General features: G+C 45.9%; 1 protein-coding gene across 3 annotated transcripts in view; it reads right to left on the bottom strand.

Annotated features, from left to right (window-relative positions):
* LOC126520954 (uncharacterized) overlaps positions 1-12,310 on the bottom strand; it is a 206,212-nt gene that overhangs the window by 132,138 nt on the left and 61,764 nt on the right. The gene's annotated exons all lie outside the window — the stretch shown is intronic.

The raw sequence follows: 12,310 nt of genomic DNA, 5'->3' as shown, positions 1-12,310 counted from the left end.
TTTGAGGTTGTCTGATTGTCGCGCCATAGAGGTTTTGATGGAGTTACGGAGCAAGACATTGGTGTCATACAGGGGAAAAATACCCTTCCCGCCAGTGTGTGCCTTTCATGTCATGCGGTGCGAAGTCTGACGGCAGTAGATCTTGTTGCGACAACACGGTTTCTGAGTAGGGGGCGTCAGACCGTATGCTTGTGACGTTTGTAAGGGGATGATTACTGTGGCTAGCAAGCAGCCTTAGATGTTTCTGAGCACAGGAATCCTTCGATATCCTCTGAGCAGAACTGTGCCTCGCATACCTAAGGCAAAATATCACCTCTCATCGGTAATTGCTCTCTCTGATGCATCATAAATGCAAATTTATTAAGCGCAGGTTTCCCCAAAACAGCCCTTTTCTTACACTTTTCCTTATCACACGCAAGAGCTTAATTTTTGGCATTGGGTAAATATAATATAAAATATAACTCTAAATTTAACAATAAATGAAATACAACTTTTGTTCATTGCAGCGCATCAAAGTACACACCTTCCTAGGTGCACAAAAGAAGGGTGTCAGGACGTTACTTAATGGATAGTCGTCACACCTATTACATTCACTTATCAAAGAATTCAGCTCTTGACGAAACAAAATCGCCAGTTAACCGCCGTTTTTCAGCTGCAAACGGAGCAAAATTAGCGGATATATATTATTAAGTAAATAGCTAACCACGACGCTTATTTCACACAATGGCATATAACTGAGGAATATGGAGACTACTTACCCTAGAGTTCTGCGTAGGGAAGAAGTCCTGTCGTGGTATTGCGCGAGTCCATTTCTTGCGCAATTCGTCATCTTGCGGGAATCTGAACACGTTCGCTCTGCATTCTGCCCTCTAGTTCCCGTGGCAGCGGGGCACACAACACTTCTTTGGCATAGCGTCGTTACAAGCATTCCACAACTGCACCGACGCGTTTTATGGACTCATTGTTACAGCAAGCGCACAAAACGCCGGAACAGGTGAAGCACAAGAGCAGCACGTGGGCCTACAGTACTCTGTTATGCGAAGAAAAACCGAAATGCCGACAAAAAAGTTCGGCGGAAGAAGCCGCACAACACTGATCCACGAGACAAAGTAGTGACCAGAACGCATGGAAACAAAGTTTTGTTTGCAACTGTCAGTTTTCATTTAGCAAAAATAATGCTGTCTTGAACTATCCTGGCATTTAGCTCATTTTATTTTCGAAGTGAGAGCTCAAGATCGCCATGCGGCTCGGGCGCGGATGAATATCCTGAGAACGCGGCTTTCTCGGTAGCCCACTTCTCTTTTCACTGCCTTCCCGCCTGCAACACCTGTCAAACATGTCAGCGACCGCTCCCTTGGCCTCAAGCCTCCCGGCCTCACGCGGTCGCCTCCAAACGATGACGCGCGTCACGTGATCAGCAGGAGCGCTTCGGCCTTCAAGTCTAGGAGGTGTTGATTGCGTGGCAGCTGCACGTGTGTCAGCGTGCCAAGCATTTGCAGCGTTTGACAGTGCTTTCGGTTGCTTTCGGTTGTTTTGACAGTGCTTTCGGCTGAATCGACGCAGCTTCCACGTGCGACGTTTTAGTGTTTGGCCAGCCGCGTAAAAAAAAAAGTCGCAAAATAAGTAATCTTTAACACTCAGAGGTGTGTTCTGTCTTGCTTCACTGTTGCCAATAAGGTTCTTATGTTCTCTCTTCCCCAGCCTATACTGACGTGGGTGAAAACGCGGGACTGTTCTCACAAGGGAACGCTATGGGACATGCTCGATTTGCGCTTCGAAGAGACGCCGCTCCGCTGACTTACGGCTTTTTCATGCATTTAAGTCGAGTTGGGACCAGGATTTTTGTGTTTAGATTATCCGTAAAGTGTTTCTGCATCGCCGGAGACTGGTTTTGGCCGTAAGTGACCAATACTTTCTCAGTTAAGGACTTTCAAACTTCTCCGTTGGACGAGGTCGAACTGAACCTGACGCAGTCGCTTCGGCGGCCGCGGATAGGCACGAATACGCCGAGCAGCCTTATGGCGGCGAGAGATTATTGAGACTCAAGCTATCTGTCGGAATAGTGATACGTGTGTCAGTGCCCCTTCGGTCGACTTGTTAGATAAGGAGACCGCTTTTAGGATGGTTAAAATTTGGATGAGGTGGCGCCACTGTGCATGGGTCGAATAGGTGCGTGTTTCCTGATAATCAAGTTGTTGAAGTTAGCGCATTGTGGTGTCGTCTCCCTTCTGTCCTTGTTCGCTGGCGCTAAATATGCTTTCCAAGTCAGTTTACCAAGACGCCCAACAAATGGCAATGGATGAAATAGTCATACAGAACCGCCTTCAAAATTACATCGAATTCAATCACCTTTTTCCCACCTACCATGCGAGATTTCAGGGCAGGACTGTCCACACAGGACGCCTTTTTTCTTCTGAAAGAGGTGTTATGTCGCATACCTAAGGGAAGCGAGCATCTATTTCTCGTCCTCGACCTCAAGGGGGCTTTCGATAAGACCTCACAGGAGGCTATACTCAACGAACTCATTGTCATAGGGTGCGGTGAGCGAACATTTGCATATGTCAAGTCCTTCCTCCCTTACGGAACAGCCACAATAGGCATTGGGCAGACCCAGACAGATCCTATAGACATGCCTAACAAAGGGACCCCTCAAGGAGCAGTAATATTACCCCTCCTATTTAACATAGCTATGCGCAGACTCGCTCATGTCCTAGAGGAAGTCCCGCAATTAGGCTATACTTTATATGCGGAGGATATAACCTATTAGGCTTCATAAGGCTCTCTAGCTCAGAAAGAGCAAACACTTCAGGAGGCGCCCGACATAGCCTCTAGTTTCGCTAGGAACAGCGGACTTAGCTGCGCCCTGGAAAAATCAAACGTTACCTAAGTTCACAATCCTCGCTATAAAACGAATGGACAAATAAATCTCAGCGTGGACGGCCACCCCATTGCTGAAGTCACCCAAGCCCTAATTCTGGGTTTTTGGGTACAAAGCAATGGCAAGGCTACACACACAACCAATACTTTACGCACTACAACTAAACAAATCTCTACGATGATACGTCGTATAACTTGTCTCCATAAAAGAATGAAAGAGAGAGACACCCTACGGCTAGCCCAAGCTTTCGTCCTTAGGGGAATATCGTACGGGCTTCCCTACCAGCACCTGAGCAAGTCCGAAGAATACCAAGTAGAAGCTATCGTTCGCAGCGCGTAAAAGCTGCCTGTACAAACTCCGACTGAGAGGCTTTATGGCCTTGAGCTTACATAACACTTTTGCGGAGCTTCAAAGTGCGGTACTGGTCTCGCAGAGAAGCCACCTCAGCACTACCGCTGTAGGCCGAACTAGCTTAGCCCGCACAGGAGTCCCACCCCCTCTGAGTACAGGAGATGCTATGGAGGATATGACTAAGGATTGTTGCAAGCACATAAGCACCAGACCGCTTCCCAAGCATATGTATCACCATACCCACGAAGGTCGCCGTTTGGCCAGGGTCAAATGGCTACGCCACCAGTTGGCACCCAAACCAGATGTCATATACGTAGATGCTGCTAAATACGCTAAATCGCGTTATACAGCAGTAGCTGTAGACAAAAACACCAGCCCCTCGTCACCGCATCCTTAACCGCATCTTGCATAACATCTGCGGAGAGTGCAGCAATAGCCCCAGCTATCCAACATCAGGAGAGGAGACGTTTCTCCTCAATCATAGTCACTGACTCTCAAGAGGCATGCCGCTTATTTATGAATGGCCGATTGCTAGAACGTAACTTGCAACACTACCACACTGTAGTATGGTGCCCAGGACGCTGAGGCCTTGTAGGCAACGAACGGGCTGATGCTCTAGCTCGTGATCTTTGCAACCGAGCGGACCAGCCCAGCTCACACGCCTTGCTTATACCGAAACACCCATGCAATATGTTGGGACACCAGCGTTTGACACGCCAAAAATACGCCTCCTCGCTCAAATCCTTAGGCGGGGAAGAGGCCACAAGCCTCAGAAAAATCCAGACCGATGTTTATCCGCACCTCATAAAACTTCACGCACTCTACCCTATACAATATCGAGCTAGATGAACGTGGTGTGGCGGTAGACCAACCCTTTCCCACATTTCGTGGACGTGTGAAAGGATGCCAGCAGAGTTAGCTGTTCAGCCTAACACAAATAAACAATGATAACTAGCAGAGCAGTGGGAGGTAGAGCTCGCCAGCTCGGACCTGGGGGTGCGGAGGACACTCCTCCAGCAAGTCCAGCGGGTGGCCAAGGCCAGTGAAGCCCTGGACTAAGGGAGCCATCCATCGCTTTCTGACCCCTTTTCCCCCACTCCCTTTCTTAATAAAGTTTTTACTACTACTACTACTACTGTTTCCAGAAGCGCTCTCACTTGTGCGCGCTTTGCCACGGTAGCTTTCTATTCGTAGCCACAAGAAGTTGTCTGCCCAAAGAAGTTACAAAAATATTGCTTCCGAGTGAGTACTTCCTAATGTTTGTTCACAATATCACTCAAGCTGCAACTTCTAGTACGCTTAAGTTTTATTTGCCATTTCCAATAGCGACGTTCAAAAGGCAGATACGGGATATTATACACTTCATTGTCATCTTTTGGCGCTGAGACAGGGTTGCCTGTGCCCTTTTGAACACCAGCGGTCGGTGAGTTACGCGGCGCGGGTTTTGGGTCACCTCGAGAGATGGCGCCACGCTGTGCGGCGCCACCTTCAGGCGCTTTTCATCTTCTGAAGCAGGGTTTAGGTACGGGCTAGCTGCTATTCCGAGGCCCCGAACACTCTCAAGTTCAACAAATGGCCTCAGAGGGCGAAAAAATTGACCGCGTGGCGTTCGTAAAGAAACAGGCATAGTATACCAATTAAAAAGGTTCCCCGTTGAGCACATTATCTCCCGCTAGAGGCGCCGTAGTAAGCGCAATTTTAACCTACAAACTTTCTTTAACAATAACCAAAGCGTTTTTATTAAATGACAAAGAGTACAAAATTATCATTCCTAATTTATATTGTACTCTTTATTACCAACTTTGTTGCTTTTGTCATTTTAAACGCAAAATAGCGCTCAGCATCATCGACCTCCCACGTGACCTCTGGCCTGGATTTAAAATTTTTACTGGTATGTTCGCGTTCACGGCAGGTACGGATTCTTCGGTTCGTACATCGGTTGGTTATGTTGTGCTAAAACCAGTTTATTGCGCTTCGATATCTACCGTTATTTAACTTGTGGTGTAAGCCCGAAAGCTAGGTTTCAGTCGTGAGCCATGTGGAACACGTCTGCATCGAAATGGGAGCCGGATCCTGCTGCGACTGGGGACAGCAATACCGGTGAGTCGTTTAACATCGCTGTTTATATCGCCATTTAATTTATTCGTCTCGTTAACTTACTGGCGGAGGCAAGTGTACGAACTAGGTGCTGCATTACATATGGGCGGTCAGGACCCTCCGTTGCTGTTTCCGAAATAAACTTTCAGTTGCGAGGCCATCATTATACACACATTCACGAAAGAGAAAGCGATATCGGAACGCGCGTCAATTTTTCATCTCGTTGTAGCTGTAGCCATGGGTGACTGAGTAGCCTTATCGATATATATTTTTTTTTTCGAGTCCGCCGGCAACTTCTTTCGTTCACAGGACGGAATAACCCTTTGATAAACGGAAGCTAATTTACTGAATTGAATGTATTAAACAGTTGCACGCATGATAATTCATCCATATTTTGTACCTGTTGGTTCCAAATGTTCTGGCTGTTCAGTTTGGGTTACCTCAGGACATTTTTGCAGTGGTGAAGCGGTGCATCACGTTCATGCACAAAAAGAATGCATCATTTCTAATAGCTTCATGTCTTTCATCTATTTGCTTGTGAAACCAGCAGTGTGATCTCTTCTAGTGTATAAACGAGCGCACAAATGTTCTCATTTGTGATCTTAATAATACTTAAGCTGTTGACATGCATTGTAGTTATGCAGACATCAATTTTACGGAGAGTAACAATATTTATTTACCATGCTGCTTAAGCACCCAAGAACAAACAGTGTACATTTGCACGTGTTCTGTAGTCACAAACCAGTACAATGTATATGTCGCACCTTTTCGCATCTTATGTTGCAAAATTGTGCTTATTCAATTTCTGATGCGGTCAAAATTTCTGTTCCAGACATGCAGTAATGAGGACGGCACCAGTATAAAGCGACACACTCCGTGCACTAAACAGAAGCTGCTGCCTGCCACAACAAGGTCATTGTGTGGACTTTGGCTGCTGCTACAAAGTAAACAACATCTGGTTCAGAAATAAATATGCTTGATATATGCTGTATTGGGTTGCTAGTCTTGAGATACATGTCATTTGTTTGTAGCAGATGATACGAATGTTTGTCCATGTTTACAGTTCAGCATAATTGGTTCAAACATAAAAGAAAACACTACATGAGTTTGGATAATCTCTGCTGTATCTCATGTGCCACTGTTCTGCCCCAACAGAATCTGTGCCAAGTGCATCTTGGTCATCGCGGGAGCCCCCATCTACACCAATAGGAAGGGGCTGGAGCCGAATTCGCAAGACCACGAACAAAGAAGCCATTCCAGAATTATTTGGATGAGATATCAAGTCTACGGACGACTGTTTCAAGAGTGAAAAGAGCCTCCGCCATCATTCCACTAGCCCGGATATTGGCCGAGTCCTCCAGGTACCTCAACAACAAAAATTCTGCGTCTTCAGGTGTACCTGCAACCTCTGAACAAGCACAGATGACGCTGGCCAAGAGTGTTCTGTCAGCTTGCCCTTCCTTAGTGAGCTTCCTGGCCTTGCCAATTGGTGCCAAGTATAATTTTGTTTCAATGAATGCAAGCTTTTTCATTCCACATTTTTGTTAGAGATCATTCCTCTTCCTCATCCAAACATTAAAGGTCAACCAATTCTTTGCTCATATTTAATCCCAGTCACTGTCTAGAAGCAAACATATCTGTAGCAGTATTTTCTAGTGTAAGTTGCCACGTGCAATTCCTCTCCTGAAATAACTGATGCGGCATTGGCGTGTCTCTTGCATTAACCTTTCCGCTGTGTGCTATGTAGCATTTACCTTTTCTTAATTTTTTTTGGCTTTCAGTGCTTGCAAGGTAGAGTGGCTTCTTTCTTGAATGCAAGCTTTCTCATTCCCATATTTAATTCCTAGTCTCCTTCAGGATTGCTATTCTTGCTCGACAGCCTGTGTTTTTGTGCAAGCTACATTGAAGTGATTGATTGCAGAATCTGGTTTCACTGCTGTCCGACTTGGTACTTGTCACCATATTATGTTTCTCATATGTAGAAGCCTGGTCACTTGCATTGAGAAACAGTCTCTCAAGGCAAGCACCTGCTCCTACAGTCCGCACAGTGACATAGACTACGAGTTTACACGCACCGTGGTTGGTGCTCCCCGTTCCGTCCTTTCCTGCTGCTGCCGTGTGCAAATTTTGCTTGTGGCCTTCCATAATTTGGCGTCAACGGAGACCTCATACATGATTACATGGTTCTAAGTGTATGAAGTTGATATGCACATGCGTGGAAAGGCCTGGAAAAGTGGCTGCAAAATGGTGATGTCCACAAAACCGACCATGCCCATATTTAGAGAATATGGGGCACCAAGTGTGAGTTACACACTAGTGGCATGCGAAAGAACAAAAAGAAACATGCAGGTTGGAAAGGCGGTAACGCTAAAATGCCGAGCACTCCATGTCGCTGTGTTGGCTGCAGCAGCATATGCTTGCATCACCCGATTGCTTTGCAATGCAAGTTGCTCATCTTAAACGGCGATTGTCGGTGCAAACACGTGGGACACGCTGTCCAAAGTGCTTGCGCTGCTGGTTATTGCTTGTTACCAGACTACCATGTGCGACGAAGGCAAGTACTATGCCTACAGTCGGACGGTTGAATGTGCCGCAAGCCACACGTGTGGGTGTATGCTCACTGTTGTCATGTGGATCATAGCCAATGTATAGATTGAGCGTTATGTTAGAGTATGCTGAAGTGATTTGATTGCAGAGTCTTATTTCAATGTTGTCCCACTTGGTCATGGTTGCCGTGTTACATTTCTCGGATGTGGCGGCCTGGCCAGTTGCATTAGCCAACGGCCTCTCGAGGTAAACACCTGCTCCTGCATTCCGCACAGCGACACAAACTCCCTGTTTACATGTACTGCGATTGGTGCTCCCTGTTTGTTCTTTCCTGCTGCAGCCGTGGGTAAACTGTGCTTGCGACCTTCTTTGGCTGCGATTTGGCGTGAATGAAGACTATCACACATGAGAACATGGTTTGAAGTGTATGATATCCACATGGGTGGAAAGGCCTGCAAAATGGTGATTCCCACAAAACGGACCATGTCCATATTGAGAGCAGGTGGGGCACCAAGTGTGAGCGACACATTAGTGGCCACCGAAAGAACAAAAAGAAACGTGCAGGTAGGAAAGGAGGTAACGCTATAATGCCGGGTAGTTCATGTCGCTGTGTTGGCTATGGCAGCAGGTGCCTGCGTCACCCGACTGATTCACAGTGAAAGTTACGGCGACTGTCAATGCAAACAGATAGTGCACTGTCCAATCTGCTTGCGCAGCTGGTTCACTTGTTACTAGACCACCATGTGCGACGTAGGCAAGCACTGTGCCTGAAGTCGGATAGCTGAATGTGCTGTAAGCGACCTGTATTGCGTGAATGCCCACTGTTGTCATGTGGATCTTAGCCAATGTACAGTGTATTGTCTGAACCTTATGCGGTGATTGAATGTAGAGTCTAATTTGATAATGGTCGCCATGTTATGTTTCTTTGATGTGGCGACCTGGTCAGCTGCATGGGCAACAGTGTCCTGAGGTAACCGTTTGCTCCTGCAGTCCACACAGCGACTCCCAATTTACATGAGCCGTATTTGGTGCTCTCCCCATTCGACCTTTCCTGCTGCAGCCGCGGGCAAATTATGCTTGTGGGCCTTCATCGGCCGTGACGTGGCCCATATTGAGAATGTGGGGCACCAAGTATGAGTTACACATTAGCGGCCCCCGAAAGAACAAAAAGAAACGTGCAGGTTGGAAAGGACGTAACGCTAAAATTCGACTAGGCTATGTCGCTGTGTTGGTTGCGGCAGCAGATGCCTTGCGTCACACGATTGCTTCGCAATGCAAGTTGCGGCGACTGTCGATGCAAACAGGTGGTGCACTGCCCAAATTGCTTGCGCTACTGATTGTCGCTTGTTACCAGATCGTCATGTGCGACGACGAAAGTGAGCAGTTTACGACCTCGCGTTAACGGCTTCAGCGTATCTGGAAATGCAAATTTTATTTATGCTCTTGTACGAAAAGGTGCACTGCTTTTCTTCTGCCAATAAAGTCGCTCGTCCTGTCCACTCACTTGTGGCTTGTTTGTATGGGCGTCAGTAGAGGCTCTTTAGTCTCCTGGCGATTAAAACGCGGCAGCTGAGGCATGCCGCAAAGCCAACGAGGCGAGCACGGCGCGTACCCAGCGTACGCAACCGGTATAAAGCGGCCATATTGGATATTGCACTAAAAAAAAGTCATTTCCGCTTCCTGTTTAAGCAGCGCCATCTGTCGGGCCCCCCGCTAAGTTCCATGCGCTGCCGCTTCTTATTTTCGAACCATTGTGGAAGGTACAGTTTCCCTTCTCTAAAGTTGTTTCTTCATTCTATGGTATTCCATTGTAAGCATCACTTACAGCCCGTACACAGACAGGGACCAAAAGAATGACGGCGACAGGCTTGTCTTTGTCGTTATGTACGCGCAGTAAGTGATGCTTGCAATTTCATCTTCTAGCTAGGCCGTGCGCTTTGTCTCCCTGGCGTCTTTCAGTGCACATCTTCAGCCGGTTTTCTTCTTCCAGCTGGGCAGCGCCCATACGGTCCAGTGCACAGTATGGCGTGGTGCAATGTGGTGTGGTGGAGTGTGCCGCTGCGAATATGCGCTGCACCAATTTTAGGATTGTGGCTAGTACCATCTCCAACCAACCTGCTTTGCCGGTTGCCATTTCATGCTTAGACCCACTCTCGATTACGGGAGAGCCAGCAATTTTTTGCCAAAAGCGAAGCCGGCCACAGCGTGTAAACAAACTTTATGCAAGGCACCGTTTCTCTCCTGTGATGGTAACTCATCATTCATCAGTGAGCCCCTTACTGCTTTCAGAAGCTATTATCTGTGCTTCGTTTTCTCTCTTCTCGCAAACCTATACGCATTCGCATTCACGGGCAAGTAAAGTTGAACCGGCTTTCTATGCCAGCAATTTTCGTAACGCTTGGCATTCTTCATATTTATCTGCCGTCTGAAAGGCCACGATTTTGTTGACGTAAAGAAAAACGTTTTCACACGCGGAGCATCGGGGAAACTGAACAACTCGTACATTCAGTTAGCCAACCAGCGTAAAACTATCGCAGTTGAGACAAAGAAAGCGTTGTGGTATTAAAAACATTTTGTGCATAACGCATAACGCATAATGCAGGTAAATAGGTTTGAAAGGCTAACACAATTTTTATCACTGTATTCCTAATAAAGGCTAAGATGGTATATTTGCCCTTAATACAAAAGGTTTGATGCAAGCGCTATACTCATATTTCAAGGCACCTTTGCCGAACAAGACGTGACGCCGGCTTTCATTCTGCAGGAAATGGGGTTTAAGCGTGCATACTTCGCAAAATCATATGAGCACGAAGTTTTAAGCTGTGTGTGAACATTACAGGAAATGAGGATTCCTACTGCAACTGCTCGAGAGAATCAGTTTCTCTGTAAGCTTTGCTGGATTCTGTAAGGTGGCATAAAGGCTGTGCGTTTTTCAGATTGTGAAGCTCTATATCTTGATAATACCCGCCGTGGTTGCTTAGTGGTTATGGGGTTGGGCTGCTAAGCACGAGGCCGTGGGATCGAATACCGGCCACGGCGGCTGGATTTTGATGGAGATGAAACGCGAAAACACCAGTGTACTTAGATTTAGGAGCATGTTAAAGAACCACAGGTGGTCCAAATTATTCCGGTGTCCCCCACCACGGCGTGCCTCATAATCAGATCCTGGCTATGGCACGTAGTACCCCTAAATTTATATCCTGGTAATATTTCGGCCGTATATTAAGAATAATTAGAGAAGAACAGGACGTTTGTAATAAATCTTGTAGTGTAGCGCTTTGAAAGTTTCTGGTGCACATGGCAGGGTAGCGTCTACTCAACTATTTGATTTAACCGCTATAGAATTCCAGAAGTAAGCATTCAGTGATATTTAGCTAAACAGTCCTTTCCCCTTTCTTTGCTCTTCTTCCTTCCCAAGCTGCTTTACAAACATATTCTACCAACAAATATATTATTCTAAATCCAACTTACGGGGAAGATTCAACACTAGGGCTCTACATGGGAAATCAGCAATCCTTTCTTCAGAGCAACCACTGCACCGAAATAGATTAGTTATGTTGAACTTAAAAGAAACAGTTAAAATGGAGTGATTTCAGAACGCGAATTTTTTATTTAGGACCTTCTTTTTAGATAATTCTTAAGAATTGCGAAATTTCAAGAAAGAAGATTTGAAGTAAACAACTTTGTACCTTAGCAAATAAAAACGATATCGCAATTCTGTAAGCTGCATCAAATATTTCATTCAAAGCGGACAAAAATTATATATCGTACGCCACTCTCCAATATACCACTAACTTCTGAAGATTACATTTGGAAAACATTTTGAAACATTGTAACAAATTCACATAGGTCGTAAATTCATACATCATATTTTTCCGATTTAGATGCTCCAATGGATCAAGTTTCTGGAAATGCGTTATTTGTTTTGATGCTGAGTTACGGATTTGCAAACTTTGTACCTCTATTATTTTTTAAGGTTTACCGATTCTCGGCAATTCTTGTAAAAAAATGCCACGGGCTAAATGAAAATTCTCCATTCTGCAATCACTGCGGTTTAACTTTCTCACGTAAGTGCAGCAATTCTCATTCAAATTGGTTGAGTGGTTGTATCATAAAATCATTTTTGCTTTATTTTGCGTAGCAAGTAGCTAGTAGCAAGTAGCGTAACTTGAGATAAGTCTGATACATAAGCGCGCTCGTTTCCAAGCATTGAAGTAAAGGAGCAGTCTCAGGGTGTGCTTCTTTTTATTGCGTTTTCTTTAGTTGCGCGTCATGGCATACGTCACGGCACAAACTTGAATTCTTTAAAGTCGCCACGCGGTGGCGAAAAAAGGAAACCGAACGAATGTCCAGAATTCCTGGGTTTGTTGTGTGAGTGATGTGCGAGCTTAGCTGAAGAACTAAAATTACGTTGTCTGCCATAGGCGATTTTTAAAC

The sequence above is a fragment of the Dermacentor andersoni genome, chromosome 3 (genome assembly GCF_023375885.2).
Source record: "Dermacentor andersoni chromosome 3, qqDerAnde1_hic_scaffold, whole genome shotgun sequence".
Lineage (NCBI taxonomy): Eukaryota > Metazoa > Arthropoda > Arachnida > Ixodida > Ixodidae > Dermacentor > Dermacentor andersoni.
Note: the sequence above shows the minus strand (reverse complement) of the source record. Positions and strands in the feature narration are given on the sequence as shown.